This window comes from Pseudonaja textilis, chromosome 2 (genome assembly GCF_049901715.1).
Source record: "Pseudonaja textilis isolate UNSWEBS1 chromosome 2, rPseTex1.2, whole genome shotgun sequence".
In the NCBI taxonomy this organism is placed as follows: domain Eukaryota; kingdom Metazoa; phylum Chordata; class Lepidosauria; order Squamata; family Elapidae; genus Pseudonaja; species Pseudonaja textilis.
This window is the reverse complement of record NC_141991.1, coordinates 58,597,562-58,624,097: the sequence shown is the minus strand read 5'-3', so window position 1 is coordinate 58,624,097 and position 26,536 is coordinate 58,597,562. Positions and strand designations below refer to the sequence as shown.

The following is a 26,536-nucleotide window of genomic DNA, read 5'->3' as shown; positions in this document are numbered from 1 at the left end:
TTAATGTCAAATTAAGTTAAATGTAGAGAATTATGTTCATTATACCATCTGAAGAAATTGCTAGGAATGTCTATACAACTCTGAACATCAAACTCATATTAATAGCATCACTATTTGCTATGCTTCCAAAGAAAAAAATGCACCTAATCACATAAATGAAAAAGATCAAAGAAATAAACAAATAAAAAAGGAAAAAATAGCATGAAAGAGAAAAATCAGCAAAAATGATATTGGGAAACGTAACTCTAAATTCCCTCCCATTGAACTCAGATGATGATTGCTTCAACATACTTATAAGCATTGAAATTGTTTCTAATGACTGGTTTTACATCAATTGTTTCCTTCTTCAGAAGCACACTCTGTGTAATTGAATTTAACTTGTGGTATGACACATGATATATGCCTTCTCTGATTCCCTATGGACCGCCCTGAGGCCAGTTTTGCATAAGAAGGGTTCGTGTGTGTCATGGTGAGGCCTATCCTGTGCAAGAATCAGTCTTGTAACTCTGTGAAAGAAGGAACACTTGAGAATATAATGGCATTTTTAAAGTTTTTTTGATTTCATCAATTATGTTGCTTGCTGTCAAAAAATCAGGTTCAACCATTAAGACCACTTATTCTCTAATCCAGTATTTCTCAATCTTGGCAACTTGAAAATGTGAGGACTTCAACTTCCAGAATTCCCAAGCCAGTATAGCTGGCTGGGGAATACTGGGAGTTGAAGTCCACATTTCTTCAAGGTTGAAAAACATTGCTCTAATCAAACACAAATGTAACCTTTGAAAGAATTTGGTGATTCTTTGTTTTGGTTCCTAGCCCAATAATGCAGAGAGAGATCTCTCCCTTCTCATTCCTTGGTCCTCACAAACCTATTCATGTACTTCCCTTGAGATCGAACCATTCAGGAGAAAGGAGAAATTACTTCACTGCATTCAAGGTGATGCAAAGTTGATTCAGATCTTGTCTCTGAGATCTGATTCAGTCAGGGCAACAATTCTTAGCTAATAAATATAAAATAATAAACTTTCTCTTGTGAACCCATTAGAGCTGCAATACTGAAAAATCTAATCTGGAATATTCTATTACCTCTTTCTTTCTTTCTTTCTTTCTTTCTTTCTTTCTTTCTTTCTTTCTTTCTTTCTTTCTTTCTTTCTTTCTTTCTTTCTCTCTCTCTCTCTCTCTCTCTCTCTCTCTCTTTTTTTTTCTTCTTTCTTTATCAAATTTATTTGCTAATCATCTCAGGGTTCTATTAAAAAAAACCTTCACTAAAAAGCTGTCAGAAGAAAGCTTTTTGAATAATGTGACTCATAAACTGGGCTAGCTGGAAGATTGTATTTTGCTGTTTATAACAAGGATTGGAAAAGGCCAAGTTCCATTTTATTTAGGAACTTAAACAACAAATCCAATTTTCAGCTTCATTCCAGACCAAACTGGATTTATCCTATCAAAGAACAATGAATAACAAATGTGCCCTGAATGTCCCAAGCCATGTTTTCTTATTTAGAGTTATAATTTGCCATCTGGATTCCATGTGTGATAGTTAAAAAACATGCAATCACATATGAAGGCCAACATTCTACTATTACATATGGGAATGACGATGATGATCTAGGAAAAAGATTACTTATTTCTGAAATGGAACATTTGTGCAGAGAGTGATAAAAGATTTAAAATAAGCCATGTGTCTAGGTTACTTCTGATCCTGTCATTTGCCCCTGATCACCAAGCAAAATTACAAAGCCTGGAGATGACTTTCTTCTAGCATCAAAGTCTGAAGGAAGCCTTATCCTTCCCTGAAGGGGTTGCCAAGAACGTGTTAGCCCTGGTCAACTACAAAAGACAGTTTTGCATAACCAGTGTTAGCGTTATTATGAAACTGTGTTCTTTCATCCTTATCACCTTTATTGCTTTTTGTCCTTTGTTTGTATAGCCATCAACCAACTGAAGTGCAGTCACTGGTAGGAAGTCTGCTTCGGTCTTCCTATTTTTTTGTACTACTTATGTTGATCGGCATCATCGCTGTTGCCCTGGGTTTTGCACAGTAGCTGGCCAAGTTTACACTGGGTGAAATCCAAAGCTGTTAGATTTTTACTTCTTAAGTAACAATATCACTGATGCTTCAAGATCTGAAAATCATAGTCCCAACCATAGAAGGTCAACCACAGGAGTGGTATAAAGGTTAAGACAGCCACTGTGACTGTGTAATTGAAGTCCCATCCCTTTTCATGTTCTTTTATCACATGATTGCGTCCATTATGTTTGTACAGATACCAACATATGAACAACAGCCAACTTAGACATTTAACTTGAAGGATTGAAAATAAAGAAGTAACATAAGCTAAATATTCATTTCAGAAAGATTAAGCTAAAAGTTACTTCCAGAAGGAAGGCTTAAACTTTATCTAACTTTTCTGCTGAACATCCTTCCCCAACTTTTCATCTGTAATGTTCCAAATGAACATATATTTGGTTTCGTGGTTGCTATGATAAATAAACACACATGAAATTTCAGGCAATAGAGTCCTGTGAGAGTACTATAGCGTGTCAGAGGCTAAATGCAGGACAATATTTTATATATTCCTATCTTGACCCAAGTAGGTTTAGGATGATGACTGATCAGATCTTCAAGTCCAAGAACTGGATTTTAAAGGATCTTGCAGTTCTTAAAAATTGACATGGGATATGAAATAGATACCTAAATATTTGGCAGAAGACAGAATCAGGACAAATTTTCTCTCCCCAGTTTAAGAGAATATATTCCCCCATAATAACCCTTTTCAGTTGTAGACCTCACAAGCAACTATTGTTCTGAAGCCTTTGTTCCAGAGGTCATGAACAGACTAGATAAATTTGCCCACAGGTACAACAAATACAAGATACTTGTTGGGCTAATATTTGTTGAGCTGCATAAAGCAAACATTTCTACCTCAGCAGGAATTACCTATGATTCTACTATCTTGTGAGTGGTTTGCTTTCCACATATAACATCACTTCTGACCTACAAAGAGCTACATTGGGTTTTATTCATGACAATTAGCCAGGATAATGAAAGGAAGCCTATATTTAAATTTATTTGAACCTCTCTTAACATTTGAGCCAAGGCCCATTTGTAATGGTCACCCAAATTGGCTCCGGAAATGGGAATTTAATTTCTCAATAATTACATAACCAATTTGGGTATATACATTTTTTTAAGGAGACAACCAGTTTGGTTTAGTGATTAAGGAACCAGGAGACTATGACTTGTAATCCTGCTTTAGGCATGAAAGGCAACTGGGTGACTTTGGGCCAGTCACTCTCTATCAGCCCATCTTGCTTGCACAACTAGCTGGTTAGTCAATGTTGCCACCACCAATAGATCAATACTCAGTTGGTATGAAAAAAAGTGGGAAGGAAGAGAAGAAGAAGGAGGAGAAGGAGAAGGAGGAGAAGAAGGAGGATAACAACAATGACAACTACAACAACAACAACAACAATAATAATAATAATAATTTAGGATTTATGTGTGTGTATCTACAGTAACATGTATATATGTGAAACTTGGATACTTTTACTTATTTGTTTTATATGAATATAATAAGACTATGGAAATAATACTGCAGATATCTAAGGATATTCAAGAAATGCACTGATAGATATTGCTTCAGACTAACATAGGTCATAGACATTTGCTATAAAAAAGAAATGTTTCCTCCTACACTCTGAAATCAATTTCATATGTGGTTTTTATTAATCTCCTGGTAACAATTTGGATGGACTTGCCACCTCCAGGGTGTGGTTAGGATGTCCTCAGCTCGCGTCAAGACCTTTCTTGTTGTTTCCTGCGTGGGAGGGCTGCGTTTTTTGTTTCTGAAAAGGAATGTCATATGATGGGTCAGCAACTACAGATCTCTATATCTGAGTTCCACTTCCTTCCTAAATTTGATAAACAATTAAAGGAACTATTTGTTTATGTGTATGTGTGTGTCTCCGTTTCAGATTTTTTTTTTTTAGTTATTTCGTTTACTGAACTCTTGCTGCTCTGTTTCTCTCAGATGGAGTGGGAAAGGCCTCTAGTGCTCCCTTCTCCTTTTTAAAAAAAAACAAAATTATATTTTTTCCTGATGTAGGAATGTGGAGAATATGAGAACCTGTGCACCATTTGGTGACCTTGTATTAACCCAAGAAGGCATTTGCATTAATACGTACTTGTTGTGTGAAGGAGTCAGGTAAAAGAACGGCTTTATGGCTGCAGCATAGCTCCAAATAACTACACAGATTGGCCGTTTATGGGAGAAACAGGAAAAGTATTTGGTGCCAGCTCTTAGAGATGTAAAAGCTAAACAAGAGTCATGGTTAACTAATTCATCTGCATATACATACATTATTAAAGGTTGTGTTACAGAAGTGGTACTCAGCAGGTTCTGACCAGTTCTGACCAGAACCGGTAGCAGAAATTTTGAATAGTTCAGAGAACTGGCAAATACCACTTCCAACTGGAGATTTTACAGTATTCTTCCCCTGACACGCCCACCAAGCCATGTCCACGGAACCGGTAGTAAAAAAAATTGAATCCCACCACTGTTGTGTTACCATTTTTAAATTTAAAATATAGCACTAGGCAAACCCTGGCTCATTGTTTCAGAGCTATTTGCTTATCTAAACTGAGAAGCAGAATGACCAAAGGCGGGCAGGCCAAAAAAAAAAGCAGTGGGATTGGGAAGAGCCTCCAACTTCCTGCTGGCTTTCCCATTGAGTTTCCTTGAGGGAAGCTGAAGCACCAGAAATCCTCTTCCCTTCCTTTAGATGGGGGATTGAGTGAGTAAGAGATTATGCAAGCAGCCATGTTAGGGAACACTGAAAATGAGGATAAAATGATCACAACAAAACTGTGGCAGCACTGAAGCAGCCACAACTTCCCAAAATTTCAATCCCATGGGCTAGTCCATTTGATGTACCCCTACCCCTTCTCATTTCTACATGACTGTATTAAGCAGCACAGCAGCATCAATAATCTCCTAAGGTTACGGTAGTGCTATGATTTAAATGAACTGAACATGTGAATTGAGTAAACTTAGGAGTATCTTCTTAATTTAGTGTTAGCAAAGAGTTATAATTATGGGTAAACAGAGAGTCAAATTTATCTGTTTCTATTATATTTGACATTCTTCCGGGTTGTAGGAAAAGAGAAATATTACATGAATATTTCACAACTAAAACAAATCTAAGAATTATTTACATGGGCTGGCTAAAGTGCTAAACATGTAAAAATATGTCCAGGGTTTAAAATTACCAATTGAGCCATTGTCTATGTGTGTATATGGTATGTATATACAAGTCACATGTGATAAGATGAGAGTCATTTTCATACTTCATCCTTTTTATCATCCAGTTTTTCACCCAGGTTCTTTAAAATTAAATTGCAATTACTTTTACCTCTGTTAATCCTGAAGCATAGAGAAGACACAAATAATATCTTGAGGCAATCAGTGCACATGTTTCCCATCACAAATCAGTCAGTGCTCACTGAAACTGTGTGAAGTTTTGATTTAGAAATTTTGTTGAAGACAATTCAGGTCAGGTCAGAAATGGTGTAGGGTCTCCCGCTTGGGCGGGAGGTTGGACTAAATAACCTACAAGGTCCCTTCCAACTCTGATTATCTGTTCATCAGTTGAGCTTCCATTTCCCCACCCCTTAAACTGAATCATCACAGTTGGTTGTACAGATACATTTCTCTAAACTAAATTTCAGTTTGAATCAATTCAAATTGTATCAAGAATATTGTATTGAACTGAGATAAATCAGTGATTTGAATCAAACTGATGAGGGATGAGTAACAGAAAAATATAAAGTACATTATTCAAGCAGAACCTCAACCCCTGTGAGTTAATCCCTGGTTTTGAAATCATAAAAAACACCTATTTCATACCGAAAGGAAATAAAATAAAATAAACTGCTAACCGCATCCTCCATTTTTTCCAATGTGTCAGATGATTTTTTTAAAAAAAATCTGGGAAGTTACCATGAATGGAAGCTTTCCAGATGCAAAGCCAGAAGCCTCTATTTCATTTAAAAGTCCCTATAACTGTGGCAGTGAAATTATAATGCATTGACAATTTTGCAATCACCGACTTATATCAATAGCTCTAATTATAGAGTTGAATGAATAAGTGAAATTAAATCTAGACAAGATATTGAAAGATGTTATTAAACAGAACACTGAACTAAGGGATAGTATTCACATTTTTTTTGAATGGGCTGCCCTCTCTTTGCATTAGACATAAATTATTGTAAACCACCCAAAATCATTCACTGAGATGGGTGGTTATAAAAAACAAACCAATAAACTCAGTTCTTTATCATACCCAATATGGTGAAATTAGAGAGCTCCTGAGCATATCCTAAAATGGTACAAAACTCTCATGGAAGTGCCCTGGTATATAGCTCTGCTCAAAAGTTTCCAAAAGGTCCCTCCTGCTCCCTTCCCCCATCCCCCATTATTATTTTAGTAAATCACTCAGGACTATGAGTATACCTGACCCTCCTTCCTAGTCCTAGTTTCCTCACACCATCACCGTGTGAGGTGAGCTGGGCTGAAAGAGGGGAAACAACTACATGCCAATTCATAGGTAGACTTTTCCCCTTCCCTCCCTTAAAAAGATACCTTCAAAGTTTAAATGTGGAGCATGATGTACACCAAGACCAGAAACCAAGCAATATTCTCACTGGTAAATTAGAAAAAACAGGATTTGTTTCTTCAGCCTATTATTCACCACTTCACAGTGCTATTTCTCAAAAACATTTCCTTAACATTCAGATGTCAGATATTTCATTATTTTGTTTAGAGGTCCTATTTCTGCATTCAGGTTGAACTGGTACTCAAATCCTTAGCAGAAAAGTAAGTGTCTTCTATAATATTCACAGCCTCCACCTATAAATTCCCCACCCTTGTCTTGTAGAACAATTGCTGAATTGTTCTGAGATGTTAACCCGCATAAATTAGCTCCAGCTATCTAGGGTTTGATCTGGTTCTTTTGTGGCTGTTGGGTTGCATGCAGATGTGTGAGTCTGTCTTACCACCTACATATATTACTTACATCTCTTTCATCTTAATTGACCGGAGTCTCTCAGATATATGGTGTGGGCATGACAACTAAATTTTCTTTTTCTTATACAGGAACAATTTCTGAACACTGTATAATTTATTTCTAGTTCAGGAAAAAATGTACTAAATATGCCTACCTCTCCATATGCCTATGACTCAGCCACAATAAGCAGAGAGAGTTGTTAATCTGCTTCAGCTGGTTTTCCTCACCAAATCCCAATCTTTTCCAGTCTGTGGCCCGCTATACACTTTATATTTTCAAATGTGCAGCTAAAAATGTAAAGTGTGAAGTCAATCAATGAGTGTTTCTGCGAATGCTTGTGACAAGTGTTTTGTCCCAATGTGAGGAAATATTTTCCAGACAGGAGGAGAATCAAGTGAAGGCACTCAGGGAACCTGATGCAAGAGCCAAACTGCAGCATCCAACCCACATTCTTGATCTCAGTCTCCATGAGTTCAACCTGCAACTGGAACTTGGTCCATTCAGCCCAAGGGAATCCTACTACCTCTATGCGGCATGTCAGACAGCAAGGAGTGCTCAGTCACCAGGAGCCACTTGGGATAGGCAGAACAACCTAAAAGTGACCAGGCGTTGAGAATCTTCTAGCAAAGACTACATGTTTCCTTGACTCAAAGTCCATTCTCAGTGCAGAACAAGACTCATCTGTAGCCCAGTCATGCATCCCCTCTTTCTAATTCTTAATTAGGAAATCTTAAAAACTTCATCTCATGCCTAAAGTAGAAATATACATTGTCTTTCCTTGGAATGTGTCAAGATGCAGCCCAAGAATGTAGCCCATAATGTAGAGGTATCTTCAGGAAAGAGCCAAGCAACCTTCCTTTTGGGGGACACATTTGGTAACAAATCTGGATTTGTTGTTAGTTTTACTGTGGTTTTTTTCTTCCATGTTCCTCACTTGGTAGAAGGCTAATGGCTGTTGTGAAGAGGAGTTTCATAATTTATAATACTTATTATTTCCATAGTTACTCAAATTGAAGGAGTCATTAATATGTGATATATGAGTTATTGTTCCTGGTATTATGTGGTTCGTTGCTTATTTTTATGTTTTTTAAAATGTTTTTAATTGTTACTAGCCCCCTAAATAAATAATTCCGTATTGAATTTCAGAGATGAGGATCTTTGTGGCCATGTGAATTTTAAAATCTATTCCTAATGGTGTAGAGCAGGGGTGTCAAACTCAAGGCCCGGGGTGATTAGATCCGGGTGATTAGATCTGGCCCACAGGGGCACCCTGGAAATGGCGAAGGACTGGCCTGCGGTGCCTCTGCCAGCAAAAACAGAACTTGGGTGGGCTGCACGCAACCCTCTTGAGCTCTGTTTTCATTGGCAGAGGGTTACTTACAGGAGGCCGTTGTAGCCGAAAATGGAGCTCAGGAGCCTGTTTTCTCTGCAGAGGGCTTGGGCCACCACAGGCACCCCTGACACGAGTGATGTCGAGCTGACCACAGCCACTCTGGGCACGCCCACTCTGGCCCTCCGAGGTAAAATACAATCCTGATGCGGCCTTCAATGAAATCGAGTTTGACACCCCTGGTGTAGAGCAATCCAGAAAACATGTAGGGGAACATGAATAATTAACCTTTTGTATATTAAAAAACAGCATAGCAACTAATGGAAGATCCCAATGCAGGCCTAGGAACATTGGTATTCACCAGATGTTTTGAATTACACTTTTTACAGTCTCCAAGCACTGGCAAGCTTTGGGGAATTTTGAAACTAGTAACATATCTTCATTATTAGGCTGTTTCTTCTTATGTAAAAATGAAAACATACAAACTGTGTACAGTGGCACAAAAATCTATAGTTATAATAAAATATATGACTTGAGAAACTAAACTAGGATATGGTTAAACTTTCCTCCTGGATTCTTATTTCATAATGAAGGCATTATTCAACTGTTTGTCTAAATTTTCAGACAAAATTCACAACTTCCCAGTTCTCCTTCTGCAAATTGTTCCACTTGAATAGACTTTTCAGCTAGAGGTAAAGTAGTGTTTACTTCCTTCTGGAAGCATAGCTATAAAGTAATTTCCATGTTGTCGTTACTGCTGTTGCTGTTGTTCAGTATGATAAAATAGTTTACTTCAGAAAAAAACTTTCTGGAGAAGCAGAGGATTAATTGTGCTGACGTGAAAGACACCTTTAAAGGTGTCTGGCACTGGTATAGGGCTGGAATCAAAATAGTCTCAGACTTGCAGAAGAATTCATTCAGTCATTATGGGAGTATTCTAGCTGTCTCTTGCCTAGAAGAATACATAACTTTTCTGCCAAAAGTAACAAACTATTTCCTTTCTCCTTGTGCTCTGGAAAGCCTGAAGATAATGTTTGCGGTTGCCAAAGTGTGATTGTGAAAGAACCCAGTTTATGGATCCCCAAAGATTAATCATGTTCATAGCAATGCTATGATGAAAAAATAATGTGGAGAATTAAAAACTTGTTTTAGTGTTGATCACAAGCCCAGCAACTTCAGCTTAAGCCCTTGTGTTGGTGTGCAAAACATAGGATTACCTCAGTTCAGCTGTATGTCTCAGACTAAATCACCCTACTAGTTCTCCACCTTTATTGGATCTGCAAAATGCCCTTCAAGAACACTTTTTAAAAATATGAATTGCGCTCTTTTGGGGAAGGTGATCTTTTGACTTTCTATTTTTTTGGGGGGCGGGGGGGGGGGGGAAGACATCCATTTTAGCTTGGAGTTGTGCATTGGCTGGGAATCCAAAGAGCTGTCTGGGATAATGACTTGCAATATAATTTAGGATTTCTTTGAACTTGTTCTGTGCCGTGTTTTACCATTTTTACCATCATGGTATAGATTCAGATCAGAACCTATGCCCACATCCAGTCATATATGCTCCTTGTTTTCATCCACATTATTTTAGATGTCTCTTTTATCATTTCACAGCAAACGAGGAGAGGGGCCACTCAGATCTCTTATCCAATGCCCTTACTGCATCTATAATCCAGAGATTGTACTTCCTCAGTATCTTAAGTGAACTCCTCAACATCTGAAACCAAGTCAACCAACATTTTAATGGTCCTGATATAATACTGCTTAGGACATTGGAGAAAATTAAAATGGCATTTGCAGTACAGTACTAGGCCAGATTTATTATTATTTTTAGCTAGGTGGGATAAACAGCTGTGTTCTTGATCGCAGTACAGAGATGACCACTTCCCTTTTCACTTCCTACAATACATCAAAGTGACAATTTAAGAAAAGATAACAGTCAGCAGTTATCTTCGCCATTTCGTTATGCACTCTTTCGTGCATTTGTGAGTGTGTGTGTGTGTGTGTGTGTGAGAGAGAGAGAGAGATTGAGAGAGAGAGAGAGAGGGTGGTGGTGGTGGTGGTTTTGAAATTAGTTCAACCCAACACATAAACTAAGCTGAGAAATCTGAGGAACAATACTTATGGTACCATGCCAACATTGCCAATGAGCTCAGTTTGCTGTGGACTACGCACTTAGTCTGGATTTGGCTTCTTAGAGATGTACGGCATGAACAGCTTCAGCTGCAAAGCGAGAAAGTATGATTTTTAAAAGGGATTTATTGGCTGTACAAAGCCTAGAAGTCTGCTGTCTGCCAGCACCCTGCAGTGGAAAACTCAGGCTGTTGCTACTCTCGTTTGTTGCTCCTTCTCCTTCCTTTTACCTTGAATAAATGGCTGCAGTCTGAAAGCTTGCAAGGATGCCAGCTGGAATGCATTCCATTTCTTTTTAACTTGTTAGACATGCAAGACAAGTTTACAGTTTGCTAATGTGCAATATTTACAGTTCTCCTGAAAGTCAGCTCTGCACTCCCCATTGCCAGATAATGACAGTCTGGACTTTAGAGTTCAAAACCGGTGCTGGCAGAGAGAAACTCTCCTTTTCCATATCCTATCTTAATAAAGAGAGCAAGGTCCACTGCTAAATTTTGTCTGTACAGAAGTGAAGTCCACAAGGCATCCATTTAATTATGGAGGTCTCCCTTGCTTAGTTACAAGAGCTTCCATTGAACTATTTCAAACTTACAGAGTTTCATAATATTTGTTAGAAGTAAGAAAATGAATTGACTAATTTACCAAGGCTACAAAATGAACAGTTGTCACAAAGAGACCAGAATTATAGAAATACAAAAGACACTGCATAATATAATACCATACCACACCAATACAAATTCCTTCTGTATTTCATAGGACAGTAAACTGAAACAGGAAGGAAGGAACACAATGATGTGATAAGGAGCCCATAAGTGCTGTAAACAGAGACTTGAAGGAACAAAGTTGGTTTAGCCTAGAGAAAAAGGACTGAAAAGAGATATAATAGTACTTTTCAAGTATCCAAAGGCATGTTTTACACACACACACACACACACACACACACACACACACACACCTAAGACCAACCAGTGTTTGTTGAATCATAGTGTCAGATATGGAATAATCATGTTAAATTTCAGAAGGTAGATTCTAGTTGAATATTTGGAAAAAGTCTTTAACAGTAAGGTTCAACTGTAGAATTACAGTAGCTCAACAACAGAACTAATGATGAGAGGAAATGTTTTTCCCCATGGGATCTTTTAACAAGAGGACATATTGAAAAATTTTCAGAGATGCTTTCATGTGGAGGTTTGCACTCTCAATTCCAAAAGTGAATGGTCTAAATATCCTGCCTCAGTTCTATCATAATATGATATAGCAGCTATGGGGAGCTTATGATGTTCCTATTGGGACTCCAATGCCCACCAACTTATGATCAGGAATTCTGAAAATAGCAGTTCAGCAACTTCTAGAGGCCTACAAGTTCCCACTACTAATAAAACAGAGTTGGGTAGAGAAAAGGTTGTAATAATGTCACATTGAGGCTAATGTAGGATGTTATAATTTCATCTATATTTTTTTAAAGTGCAAGTAATTCAGTTTGAATCCTATTACAATTATTATATTAACATCTGATTTATAGAATCATATGTTAGAATTTTTAAAGGAAATGGTGCTGAATCAGAGGTTATTTTGTTTGAATCAACTCTGCTGAATTTGCTACTCTGTGTGTCAGGTAAAGACAAAGAAAAGAAAGCTGTCAAACCCAGAGAGCAAGTAGGATTGATACATAAAATTTGTCATGACGCAGTCATGATGGAGGAGATTCAGTTACAAGCATTCTATTAGCTCACCTAGTTACATACTTTTTTGGCCCACAGTTCTTCATTTTCTTTTTTGCATTGATTCTTTTTACATCATCTGCCATGAGAAATACTGAAAAACACAAGAGATAGCTTATTTTTTAGTTGATCCAAATAAAAAGAATCATGCTCCTCCCAATTGGACAACAAATTATCTTCAGAGTACAACTGATAAAAGTTGGTTTAGAAAATGCATATGTACCCGCTGTGTGCTTTTATAGAAAGTATATCATACAGAATTGAGACTTCCTCGGGAGCAAATATACAATGTAATTTTATGAATGTCTAGTGAAAATTATGCCACACTGAGTTCAATTACATTTAAGGTGTAATTGCCACAGAGGATTCCTAGCAGTGTCAATCAGAAAGCATTTTGCAGCCTATTTTATATTTGGCCATCCAATTTCCAAACAACTCTGGGTAGCTTACAACTGAAAACCAACTTGTTAAAAGAAAAATATGACAGATGAGAAGAACAATAAAGAACCAAATTGAATTAAATCAAACAAACCGAAACAGAAAGGAAGACTTCACAAACACCCTGTCTCCAAGGCCTAGGAAGACAACCAAGACTTCAACAATTTCTTGAGTGGAAAACTCTATAACTCCCCCATCCCCAGTTTAAAATTTATTGTCAGTATATTATAAGATTAAGGAGTTTTCATTGTGTCTTTTAACCGCGGCTTGGTGTTTGTGGATGTGTCTTCTCAGTTTTGCCTGTTGCCCCATATAGTTCAACCACAAGTTCAACCATAGTTTCAGAACAAGTCAGATTCAGAATTTCTACAGCATGACATTTAAATGAATCAGCCATTAACAAATAACAGATAATTGAGATAAGTTTCATCTATGAGCCATTCAAGAAAGAAAGCAAACAGACCTAAATATACTCTTCCTCATTGCACCACCTATTAACCAGTACCCAGATAAGCAGGAACCAGCACCAGATACATATGAACAATCAAAGAAGAAACAATACCCCACCCACAAAGCAATCAAGGAAATAATACCCCAATCAGGGCTGGTAGGACAAGTTCTCCCATATAAACAGTCAGCAAACAGCACTCCTCCATGTACTGGTGATGTTACCTAGCCTGGTAAGGAAACATCTTCAGGAAGAGAAGCAAGCTCAGAAAATACCAAAACCCCAACAACCCAACCCTCATTTATAATCTCTATTGGCAGCATGACACAACATATTAAGTGAAAACCAGACCACATTCTAGCTTTGTGCAATGAGTTCTCTCTCTCTTTCTCTCTCTCTCCCTCCCTCTCTTTATTATTATAGTATATGTGAACAGAACATTGCAATATGTGTCTTAGAAGAAAGATAGGAAAAAAAGTAGAATAAAAATGTATTAATTTTTCAGGTTGATTATTTAATTGTTCCAACTTGAGAGGGGCAAAATCAGTCAAGTGGGAGGGAATGGTGTTTATTTGTGCTAATTTCATATCTTTAGTATGGGAAACTTATGCAGTATAACACAGCTGTGAGTCCTTTGTAAACTGGTTGGATGTAATACATTAATGCATATTCAGTTTAAATGCGTAAGGCACACTTAAACATTTATGATCCAGACAAATTAGAGACAGGATAAATATAGAACTCAGTAGTCTCATGTGAACAATCCTATCCTTATTGTAACCATAAGGCAAAAATATTTTCCTGTTGCTCTTTCTGAACACTGACACGTAGATAGAAAGTACTCAGCCAAGGAGGTTGGATGGATGTTTGCAGGAAAAAACATAGCTCAAGCTTTTGAGTGGTCTTTGGACACTAAAACTGTCTGATTAGAGCAGACTTCTGAACCTGATTAATCAAAATAAAGCCCCGATTAATTCAATTGTCCTTCTACCTAGGATTTGGCCAGGTAGATATAAATAATGCAGGTGATTAATTGAGGCAAATTGCAGAACCTCCAGAAAATCCCATTACATTTTTGTGATAGGCTTCTTTACCTTGCTTTTCTCTGTCTTTTATCTGAATGAGGATAATCTAAATAGAGAGAAAGACCCCAAAGAGATTTGTCATTCAATAAAGGTTCAGGTGCTCTTTAAAAGCACTTCCCAGTCTTTCCATTTATGGGGACTGGAGCATCACCATCAGAAGCTTTTGAAGATCCTCTAGCTAGAGTTCAGTAATGAAGTATTTGTAGCATCATGAAAATGTGTCCCTCTCCCAAGTTGATCTGCATTAATTAATCAATGTGTTTTTTAAAAAAATAATAGGGACTAAAATCTCATGAAATTATTAAGCCCATGGTTTTATGTTCCCACCTGAACTATTATGAGATTTTGGTTGAGAATACCAAAATCTTGCATGATTTAACATTCTCAAAAGAGTTCATTCATTACTATGTATATAACATTCTCTTCTGTACCAAGAAACCACCTACCATATTTTTGAACCACCAATGATCTCTCAACCAAACATTGGGAACCTTTCTCAACCATTCCTAAGTTTGTCAATTCCTAACAATGGGAAACTGCCCATTCTACAGTGCAAAGGAAGTGCTGCAAAACTGCTTTCACAGATTCCTTCTGCAGAATAGCTAAGCTGGACTTTAATTGGCAAGGCCCATAGCATCAAGGGAACACTAGGCTACTGTATTGATCCTAGATCAAGGACTCCTTTCATTGCACAAAGTCCAGGTGTATACAGATTGCCATAGGTTGAACGCATATCAAAGACTGTTTATGGGAATCTATATGAATTTGACTGCTAGTACAGAGACTTTCTGTACATTTCAAATTTCAAGTTCAAATTAGTGCAAGTTTTGTCAACTCATAGGCCGTCAAGTATTTACTTCCAAGTTGGAGTCTCCAGTCCTTGAGATCATGTCCTTAAAATTCAGCAGTAAAATTATTGACTTGTAGCAGCATGATTTTTAGTAACTATTTGCTAAATAAAAGGTAAATGCTGATACATTAAACCTTCTTGTGATATAGCACACTATCTGATCCATTAAACTCTCTTTCCCGAAGGCTAAAATGCCATCCCTCCTGGGGCTGGCCTTGAAAAACTACTCATGCCCCAGAGGCCTCCAAATGAATATCTATGCTTCCCTAAGCTTGTCCTTGTTTTAAATGTAATGTGAAAAAAAATCCACAATGTAAATCTATAATATTTTCATTAAATGTTTAAAGAATACATTTTCCTTATAGAGAAAAATGGGATGAGAATATTTTTAAAGACAGGGAAAATTTTCTAATTGCTCTGTATAAATCCCTTTTGAGGGAATTATTTTGATAAAGCAAACAATGAAATTTCTGTAGAAAGAATTTTTTTCTCAAGAAAATTCTGTGGTGTTGATTTATTGCATAAGTCTCATGGAAAGAAAAACAAGGTTTTTTTTTTCTGGCTCTAAGCTTGCACTGATTCTTGTTCACCTGGGCTCCACCCTTAATTCCTAGAGAGAATTCCATAGCGGAAGCTTAGAGTTCCAGACAGCAACCCCCAAGCCCTATGAAATATAGGAAATGAAATAATGAACAGTGAGGTGCAACTGCAAAAAAGGCTAATGCGGTTTTAGGCTACATTAGCAGAACAGTACTGTCCAGGTCTCAAGAAGTAACATTCACAGGATACTGTACTTTCATCCATCTTATGTGTAGCCCTATTTTGGGGCAATGTACTTCCCATAGAGAATATGGAAATTGTACAGTCAATTAATATATAGTTTGCTGTCCCTAAAGAAGATGGTTTAAAGGAATTCATTCTGTTAATTTGAAGAAAAAAATGACTACATTGCAATCAAGATAATTGGAATTACAAGGAATAACAAGGACTCTTCTAATCACAGAAAAAATTCTCTGTTGTCCCATAATACAAGACTTTTGGGATTGCATGATTGGAACTGGGTTAAACGTTAGGAGAACTTCCATAAGAGCAGTTTAAGAAGGGAACAAATGATTTGCAGAGTGATGGGCTCTTCCTTACTCCAGGATTTTGGAAAGAAGCCTAAGCATCTGACGAAAATGCTGTAGTTCTAGAATTTCCTGCATTAAATGGGAGGAAGGGGTGCCTATGAAGCCCTTTTCCAGGCCAGTGATTCTTCTAGCCCTTTTCACACACACACACACACACACACACACAGAGACTTGGAGTGAAACAAGGCATGAATTTCCACATGGTATGTTGTCCCCATGCCTTGTCTAGCCTGCACTTTCTGATGGTTTCTGTTTGCTGTAAGAACTCCTCCATACTTCAATGGCACAGGACAGTCAAGTATGACTTGCTCAGCTTCAGGCATCATTTTTTTCAATTGCTATTTCAGTGAGGTTCTTTGAAAGACAGGAAGGTTAAATGTTACTAACTCCTGGGGAGGCAGGAAATTAAACTTCCTCTTCACATCTGAATTAACCCATACTTCCTGTTGGAAACTAGAAGTGGTTGTTCATGTTTTTTTTATAGGAAGTTAGACTGTTTCAAGGGCAAGGTTTTTTTTTCCCCTGAATTGTGCGTTTCTGCATTTTTTAAAGAGAACACAGAGAACTGAAGTGGCTCCTATCTTGCTACCTGGCAAGTTGACTCACCTTACTCCCTTCCTCTCCCCCCCCCCTTTTTTTCCTTTTCATCCTGGTGATTTAACAGAACAAGGTGACTCTTGCTTAAACAGAGCAAACAACCATTTCTAATCTGCCTCTTTATCTTTCAAATATTAATCTCCAAGGAAAAACACAATGACAGCTCTGAACAGAAGACCTGGAGTGACAGGGAAGGGCTTTTTCAAAGTTATCAGTGCTTTCCTCAATATAATTCCAAAATCTGAAGCTTATTTACCTAGCGTTGTTTATATCAAAACCTGTTTAAGTTCCTTTCCACTTCTGTTTCTCACCTACAAAGAAACTTGCAAATTTTGGCTGTGGTTTGAGATGTTTTCAAAAATAGGGCATCAAGCATGAGGGTGCGGGTATTTGAAATAAAAAGAAGAGATGGCAGAGGGACATGAAAAAAATAAGTTTCCCAAGATGCTCCCCAATGAGTAAGACTGCAACATTAGGAAAATGCTTCAGGTGGCCCCCAAAAGGAAAAGAGTAACTTCCATCCCAATTTAGGCAAAAACTGTACTTGAATAGTTTCTGTATTAGGATGTGGAGAGTAAAAAAGCTATTTTTTTGGTGGTTGGTTTTTTTCTCTTTTAATGGATTTCAAAAAAAAAAAAAACCCTCTTAAATACAGTACTTTTTAACATACCTAATTCATTAAAAAAAGATCCCACAACTCCAGCATAAACTTTACAGTCAATTGCTGCCCTTTCTGTATTGTCAAAGATATTATTATATCCCCTGCCAACCTCAGAGACTATTTCTTTTTGTTAAAATATGTTTATAAGCCATCAAGCCTCAAATACATAATTGCATTTTTCAAAGATGACGTCACAATGCAGTTATCGTTATTCTGATGTCACGGTAATGGACATTATGATAGTGAGTTGAATATGGATTTTTGAGTAGCCAAACTGTTATCAAAGATAGGAAAAAGTGGAAATACCAGCAAGGGGGCTTTCATTTCCTTATCCCCCTCCATACCCCTAAAATGAAAAAAAGATCCACCCCCCCCCAAAACCCCCATGCATATTGGAAATGGTGCTTACCATTGGGTAGAGAAAATGGAAAACGAGGAGGAGCAGAAAGGGGAAATGAAATGGAAATTTTGGGAAAGGAGCCTCCCTAGGGTCCCTCTGATACTTAGAAAGAACTAAAACACCCTGGGAGCTCTGACTGGGGAAGGGTCTTCTTTACCGAGGAAGTTAATCTGCAAGGGTATGGAGCGGGGGGCATTGCTGTGATTCAGATATGGCTGCTTTGCCTTTCCTGGCAGTGCCTTAGATTGAATGCCGGAAGCCGCCTTAGTCCCAGGTCCTTAAGGTGAGCACGTTCCCCTTTGACACAGTTTAGCCATTTTGGTGTTTACCCAGTCAGAGTGCGTAAAGCAGGGCAAAGAGCACATTGTTTCCATTCCATCCGAAGGAGGTTGAATAGCCAGGTAAAGTGATCGGTCTAATATGTCCCAAAGCAATTAATTTGCTATAAAAGGATTAGTAAATATCCCAAAGTACGACTCCGTAAATGCTTTTACTGAAACAGTGGAAAAGTACTCCTTTCCACCCACCCTCTGTCTTTTAGTCACCCCATTGATAGAAACAAAAGCTTCAAAAAAAAAAAGCTTATTAAGAGATAAGATGTGTCTCGAGGAAAGAGAAACCTTATCCTTCTTATCTGTATTATTATTATTATGGAGAACAGGAAGCTAGGAGAAGAATAGCTCTTCCTTCTGTTTTCCTCAGTTCTTTGTACCACAAAGGTGATCTAGCAAACATTAACACACCACAAGCCTAGAAACTCATCTCGCTGCCGTTCTTCGTATACCATGGATATGAAGCACCTGGATAGAAGAAAACATGATTTAGTCTTGCTGCCGAATCGTTAATGCATGAATCATTCCCTTTGCTCTGGATCCAAAGGTTCTCACATTCTGAAGTGCAAAATCTCTAAAAATAAGATGAACCCAAAATATATTGAGCTATTTTTACATAAGACGTACAGTAGGCAGTTCAGTTCCAGTATAGATTTATGTCCTGATTTGTGAAACAGAAACTTTATTATGGGCTATAATCACTGAGCACCCCTAAATTCCTTTGGAGAGAGAGCACTCAGAGAGCCAGTATGATGATCTTTATTGCATTTGCAGTTTATTATTTATTTTATTTGAATCTCGAGGCCCTCCCTTGTAAAGTAATGATGGGGCAAAGCAATTTACAGAGCCCCCTTCCTCTTCCTTATCCAACGATTTTGTAGAGAAGATGAGTCTTGCTTACCTTGGTGTCAGTGGTGGGATTCAATTTTTTTTACTACTGGTTCTGTGGGCGTGGCTTGGTGGGCGTGGCAGGGGAAGGATACTATAAAATTTCCAGTCAGAGGTGGTATTTACCAGTTCTTCAAATTAATCAAAATTTCCGCTACCAGTTCTCCAGAACTGGTCAGAACCTGTTGAATGCCACCTCTGCTTGGTGTTCTTACTACTCTCATTTCAATGTTCTCTCTTTCTCTTACTAGAACATGTAAGCCAACTTGGGTGTTCGAATAAAAAGAATATAACTTGAATAGAAAGGTTGCTTCTATTTTAAAGAAGGAAATGAACAAGGAAATATATGAGTAGGCTACAAGGCTAAAAGGGGATTTGACTCATCCTGAAGTAAAATCTCTCTCCCCAAACATCTACCCTTTGTCACCTATGCAAGAAGAATTTTTAAGGTGATTCCATGGTATGGAGATTTTTTTAAGATGAGACTTTTCAGACAGTTTCAAGGGGTAATGGGCCCATCTTTATTCCCCGGTTCTTTTTTGCCCCTTTAATCAACCAACTTCATTTAGTTAACATAGTTTGGGTGTGGCCCAATAACATGAAACAGTATTATTTCTAGAGGCACTATTAGCAAAAGACAATTAAGGAATTAGGGAAGAGGTTAAAGTACTGTTACTTACATATTCTCAGGGTGAAAGAAGTTGCAGCAAGACTGATAGAAGCAAGCACAGTAAGCAGTAGTAATTAACTACGGTAGTAGTAAAAATCATAGCAGTGCACTCTACTCTCATTCTAGAGTCGTAGGCATGCATGTGGATATACAGGCATTGAACTCCAAGAAAGGCAAATTGTGGAATACTATCGTACAAAATTATATAATCTTGGCAATTTCTGGATATGGGGAGTTCAGTTCCCAGCATTTTTAGCAATAGATCTTCCGGCTGGGGAATTCTAGGAATTAGTCCACATATTGCAAGAGTACCCAAGCTGAGAAATACCCTTCTAGTAATGGGTATAAGGCCTGCATCCTGTTCATCCTTCTGGTTGGCATGGATTTATATTGTGCACTTCACGTTGTACTTCAAGTTATTTACACAGAACTTATTGTTTTAATTTTTGCATGGTCGTAGTCAGAAATTTGTTTTCCAAAAGTATCAACTAATTGGGGTTCCTATAATTGGACATGAACAGATGTAATATTCCTACCACCAATTTTATGAACAGCACACATTGCAGAGAATTGATAGATAGGTACTTGTAATTCTGTCTTATAAAAGGAAACTTTTCTCAAGTTAAACCTCCCCAATCCCTTAGATCATGTCTGAAGAATATTTACTTATTTATTATATAGTATAATATGTACTGTATATTTGTATGTAAACATCTACAGAATCAGCTTTGGAATAAAAAAAATCCAAACTCTATAAAATTTATTTATTTATATGATTTACACAATTTATTGCTGGATATTTATATGTCTTCCCTCCTGCCCGCCACCCCGCAAAATAAATAAATCTCACAATAGAGACTCTGGGCAGCATGCAAATTTGAAACAGCAACAATCCCACAACTTAAACCACAATATCCAAAGTTAAAATGATAATCTCAATTTATAAAGACAACTTTAATAAACAGAACTTGCCTAACCCATTACTGCAAATCAAATGCCTGGGGAACAGGCAGGACTTCAATGTCTTACAAAAAACTATATAGATTTCCAAAGGGATGTTTTTCTACTGGGCAGATGCTACCACAACTCCCGAGTCCAACAAGATGCCTGTCTCTAACGGAACATTTTCAGAAATACCTTTTCTGCTAGAACTGATGAGGAAGGCAGAAATAATGGGAAGAGGAAATGCAGTTCCTCAAATAAGCTGGCTCCGTGTCATGTAGGGCTTCATAGATAGCAATCAGCATCTTGAATTGCATTCAGTAGCCCACTGAAAGCCAGTTCAGGCAGCAGAGCAGTGTTGTAATGTGGGTACAACAAAATGTCAAAAGCTGCCCGCACCGCTATATTCTGGACCTATAACTTCCAAGTGATTTTCAAGGGCAGCTCCATGTTGAGTCCATTTGCAGTAATCCCAGTGGGAAGCAACTAAGGTATGAATGAGTCACCATGAGCAAAGGAAATGCTTATGACACTGAAGGAGGTCAGATCCATGAGCTATGATTGTGGCACTAAATTAGTTCATTCCACCCTGTTATGTAGTAAGCAAGAGTAATGGGGCTGACTATGTGGGTTTCGCAGTGACGCACTCATTGCCACAGTAAGCCTAATACAGGATGCGCGAAGCCGTCAAACGCTGACCGTAACTGAGAGCAGACCCTCCGACGACAGGCCCACGCGACAGGCCGGCTGGAGTACTCAAATGCCGCATCAACATGGTGGAAACGTCCACTACAAAACACACGTCCAATGCTACCGCGTTCGGGAACCGGACGGGTGCAGGAGACCATTGGCCTCGCGCCAAAAATCAACGAAATGGTCCACGCGGAAAGCACGGCGCACCTGCACCGTGTGAGAAAGCTATGGCGACCGCGTCCGGGTCCGATGCGCACGGAGACTACCCGCTCCGTGTGAAAAACGCAAGCGGGAACAGAGGACTGCCAGACGCTCAAGGTGGCCACCTGGAACGTGGATTCGCTGACTGGACGCCGACCGAGATCGTCAGGGCCATGCGGGACAGGAAGCTGGACATCTGCTGCCTCCAGGAAACTCGCTGGAAGGGCAACAAGGCTACGACTATAGACGGCTACAAGATCATATACACCAGCTGTAAGGAAAACCGTGGCGGTGTAGCTGTGGTTGTCAGTCCAAGCTGGCAAAGTTCCGTCGCAGAAGTTAAGCGCCTCACAGAACGACTGATGATAATCGTCGTAGCGACCGAGAGGCAGCGCCTACACATCTTGTCCGCCTACGCCCCTCAGACCGGATGTCACGAGGTGGAGAAGGATACCTTCTGGGAACTGCTCGACATCCAACTCAGGCAGATCCCACACGAAGACGACATCATCATCTCGGGCGACCTGAATGGTCATGTAGGGCGGGACAAAAACGGACACCAGTGCCACGGTGGGCACGGCACAGGCGATACGAATGAGAATGGCCAGAGGATCCTGGACTTTGCCGACTCCCATGATATGACCATCACGAATACCTGCTTCATTAGGCGAGAATCTCAACTCCTCACCTACCATAGCAGAAACGGGAGCCACCACACACAGATCGACTACATCATCGCATCGACGAAGAGCCGCTAAAAACGTGCTCAACGCCAAGGTGTACCCGTACGAATCGAGCAGTCAGCACAGGCCGCTGATGGCGAAGATCAGGATCAGCAAGCCCAAGACCAGGATTGACAAAAGGAATGCAGACCAGCCACGAATCAAGTGGTGGAACCAGAAGAAGATGGCGGGACCCCTCATCAAACCGGAGCAGTTCCTGCAGATGGTCGACGGGCCACAGGAAGCGTGGTCCATGCTGAAGAGCACTGTTCACACTGCCGGCTGCCAACAGCTTGGTTGCACCAAGCCAGGACGGAGACGCATCGAACGAGATACATGGCTCTGGACACCGGAAGTACAAGATGCCGTACACCTGAAGAAACGGCTCTACAAGGCCTTTCTTCAGGACAAGACCAGCGAAGCTCTGCGAATACAAGGCGGCCAAAAAGGCAGCCAAGAAAGCAGTAGCGACAGCCAGAAGCTCCCACTACGATGACATCTACGAGAAGCTGAACACGCGAGAAGGCGAGAATGAGATCTACCGCCTAGCCAAAAGCAGACACAGGAAGACCCTGGACATTGACCAGTTTCATGGGATCAACGACGAAAGGGGAAATTTGATCGTCAACCCCAGAGACGCTGGAGAGGTGGCGGCAATACTTCGAGAAGATCTCCACCGAGGAGTTCCCACACCCACAAACCCCGCGAGGTGACCCAGTTGAAGGCCCAGTCTCAGGCATTTATGCCAGCGAGGTCGCCGACGCCATCAAGGCCATGAAAAACGGTAAGGCAACAGGACCAGATGACATCCCTGCCGACTTCTGGAAAAAGGCACTACCGGGCTCGGCATTGTGGCTGTGCGAGCTGTTCAACAACATCGTCTCCACGGGAAAAGTGCCACACGACTGGTACCGCAGCACCACTGTTCCGATCTGGAAGGGAAAGGGCAGCCCAGCGGACTGCTCCAACTACAGACCGGTCAGGTTACTGTCACACACTATGAAGATCTTTGAACGCATCCTTGATAAGCGCATTCGGGACATCGCCGACATCAGCGCCAACCAGGCTGGATTCATCAAGAACTGCGGCACCACCGACGCCATCTTCGGTGTGGGATGCTGATGGAGGCTCACAGAGAGAAGAAAATCCCGCTCCACACCGCCTTCCTAGACTTGGAAAAGGCCTTCGACCGAGTCCCGCACGATCTCATCTGGTACGCGCTGCGAGATCACGGCGTGCCTGAGCTGCTCGTACAATGGGTCCAACTCCTATACAGATGTCACAAAAGCCGTGTAAAAGCGGCAGCTGGGATATCAGAGGAGTTTAATATTACCGTCGGCGTACACCAGGGCTCTGCTCTCTCACCACTGCTGTTCATTCTGGTGATGGACACAATTACACACGACCTGTACACGCCCGCCCCATGGACGCTGCTCTACGCCGATGATGTGTTCCTGGCCAACCTGTGCAAGGCTGAACTCGAGCACCGAGTCCAACAGTGGCACGACCGCCTCGAGCAGTTCGGGCTCCGGCTGAACCTAAAGAAGTCCGAATACCTGACCACTGACATTGAAATGACAGGCTCCATCCACGTGAACGGGCAGGAGCTACCGCGCGCCTCCACCTTCAAGTACCTGGGAACTACTCTTGGGGAAGAAGGCCTACTACAAACTGAGGTGGCAGCCAGGATCAATGCAGCGTGGGGCAAATGGAAGTCCGTCACAGGCGTCCTCTGTGACAAGAAGATGCCGATGCGCCTGAAGGCGAAAATCTATAACTCTGTGGTGCGCCCCGTGGCCATATACGGCGCAGAGTGCTGGCCGACGACCAAAGAAGTCGAAAGCAGACTCCAGATAATGGAGATGCGAATGCTCCGATGGTCGGTAGGCCTCACCCTACTCGATCGCGTCAGGAACGAAGAAGTGCATAGACGGTTCAACGTCGTGCCCATCCCCACGGTCATGAGGCAGTCCCGGCTACGATGGTTTGGCCACGTGAGCCGCGCCAAGGAAGAATCCATCATCAAATCTGTAATGAAGGTGACTGTCGGAGGAGCGAGACCGCGTGGTAGACCTAAACAACGCTGGATGGACACGATCAAGGCCGATCTAGAGATCGCGAAGGCAGACCCGACACACGTGGCAGACAGAGAGGTGTGGAAGCAGTACTCAAGGACATTAGCGGACCTCGCCCGAGCGCGAGACAAACGCTGAAGAAAAAGAAGAAGAAGAAGAAGAACTTCCAAGTGATTTTCAAGGGCAGCTCCATGTTGAGTCCATTTGCAGTAATCCCAGTGGGAAGCAACTAAGGTATGAATGAGTCACCATGAGCAAAGGAAATGCTTATGACACTGAAGGAGGTCAGATCCATGAGCTATGATTGTGGCACTAAATTAGTTCATTCCACCCTGTTATGTAGTAAGCAAGAGTAATGGGGCTGACTATGTGGGTTTCGCAGTGACGCACTCATTGCCACAGTAAGCCTAATACAGATTTCTATATTACTTTTCTCCCACAACTGGTAAGCTATTATTTGGCATCAGAAGTTGGATCTCCTACTGGGTCATAACCAACCATCAGAAATTGCTTTGCTATATTAGAAATGTAACGCAGCTTGTCTTTATATGGACATTACAACTATCATTATTACCAGCAAAGATGACATTTATCATTAGCTTAAAAAAGACCATCTGATCTGGCCTGCATAATAGTTCCAATCACTGAGCATCCATCAAATGCCCTTTTTGTAACAGTTTTGCCACCTAGCATTAGCAACCCTTAAGGTGATTTTTTTCCTCTGTTGATTCATTTTCAGGATCACATTTCTCTTTCCATTTTTGTAATGGGAGTTTTCTTATAATCTTGTTTCCCATAAGAGAAGATGATATTGAAAGACTTGTGATGACCCAGTTACAGATAAATAGTGAGTATTTCTCTAGCTCTCCTATTTTAGCTGACAGACAATAATGAGTTATTTTGATATCATGGATGGAAAAAATCAGCTGCCTCAATCCTTGATAAAAGTTAAAGTCTTGTTTGCACTTGTTCAGCTTTTCACCTCTAGTCCAACAAACATAATTATGGGGATGGGTAAGCATATCAGAATAACCAGGAATAAAATTGTAACAAAAAAGGCGCATCAGTGAGGGACATTTTCTTAGAAGATCAGTCTAATTTCATAGCAATTGACTCCGACATCTCTTGCAGATCCTGGTTACCTGAAAAGTCCTCCTCTTCTGTAACATTATGAATAAAACCTGGTACTCTGATCATATGATTTCCTTGAAGTTTAAAAACTAATGAATTATTTTTCTGGCATTACTACTCATGAAATCATATCTCCTAAAGTAGCTCTGGGCCACATATGGCGACTAAAAACTTGGGATTGTCTTGCTGAAATCAATCAAAATAGCTAAATAACAATGGTGTGCTTTTTCATCATTGGGTGCTAGTAGAGAAATAAAGCAAGAACTAGGTATCCTTAGTAGAGCAATGCCAACATTTTATACTGCAATTGGTACAAAGCAATTTGGACTGATTTGGATTATAAAAAATTATCAAATCAAATGGAATATTGTACATTTGATTAATTCAGCCCTATTGGACCCAGTTTAGACAACTTTCTCCTTATATATTCCTGCTTTTTAATGATCTGGATCCAATCAAGTCCAACTGAGAGATTTTAGCCAACTGAATAAAATTGGATTGATTTTCTAAATTAAATCGAACATTGCAATTAATTTTATAAATCAATTTGATTAGTTTACTATAATTCCAATTCTTACTTGTTCCCCACTTTGATTAAGATCCAGGGATGATCAAGAATTTCTAAAATTTGTTCTTCTGTCCTGTCATGTCCTGTCCTGTCCTGTCCCTTTATATGTCCATTGTTTTTAAAAAAAACAAAGCAAACATTTTCCCCACGTTGAAATTGAAATTTATGCTCCCCCCCAATTAAATTGCTCCCTGGAATAGTAAGACAAGGGCTAAGAAATTCTTTGAGGCAGCGTGTTATTGTCTGTTCCTGTCTGGAGAGCAACAGGGCTGCAAACTCAGTGCTGTATATCACTTACTTATTCTTTTGCTACCCCTTGGCCAATCCAACTAGCTGTCAACCACTGACAGAGCGGGGCCCACTCTGGTTTAGCAGTTAAGCCATGTTTTTTTGTTAGTGCTTCTTTACTTGTTCCGATTTTTATTGTTGCTGCTCATTGATCTGAATACGATCCAG

The 26,536-nt window shown here is 39.9% G+C and overlaps 1 long non-coding RNA gene across 2 annotated transcripts in view; it reads right to left on the bottom strand.

The window, feature by feature from the left end:
• Positions 1 to 3,722: 3,722 nt before the first annotated feature.
• Positions 3,723 to 26,536, bottom strand: part of LOC148126865 (uncharacterized) — a 49,125-nt gene continuing 26,311 nt past the window's right edge. Inside the window, exons 1-3 of one of the 2 annotated variants that reach the window (XR_015741409.1) lie at positions 17,868 to 18,077; positions 12,262 to 12,343; positions 3,723 to 3,849 (exon numbers count right to left, since the gene is read on the bottom strand). This is a non-coding gene — a long non-coding RNA (uncharacterized LOC148126865). Of the gene's footprint in view, positions 3,850 to 12,261; positions 12,344 to 17,867; positions 18,078 to 26,536 lie in introns of those variants that run through there. The other variant, XR_015741410.1, reaches the window with a different exon arrangement.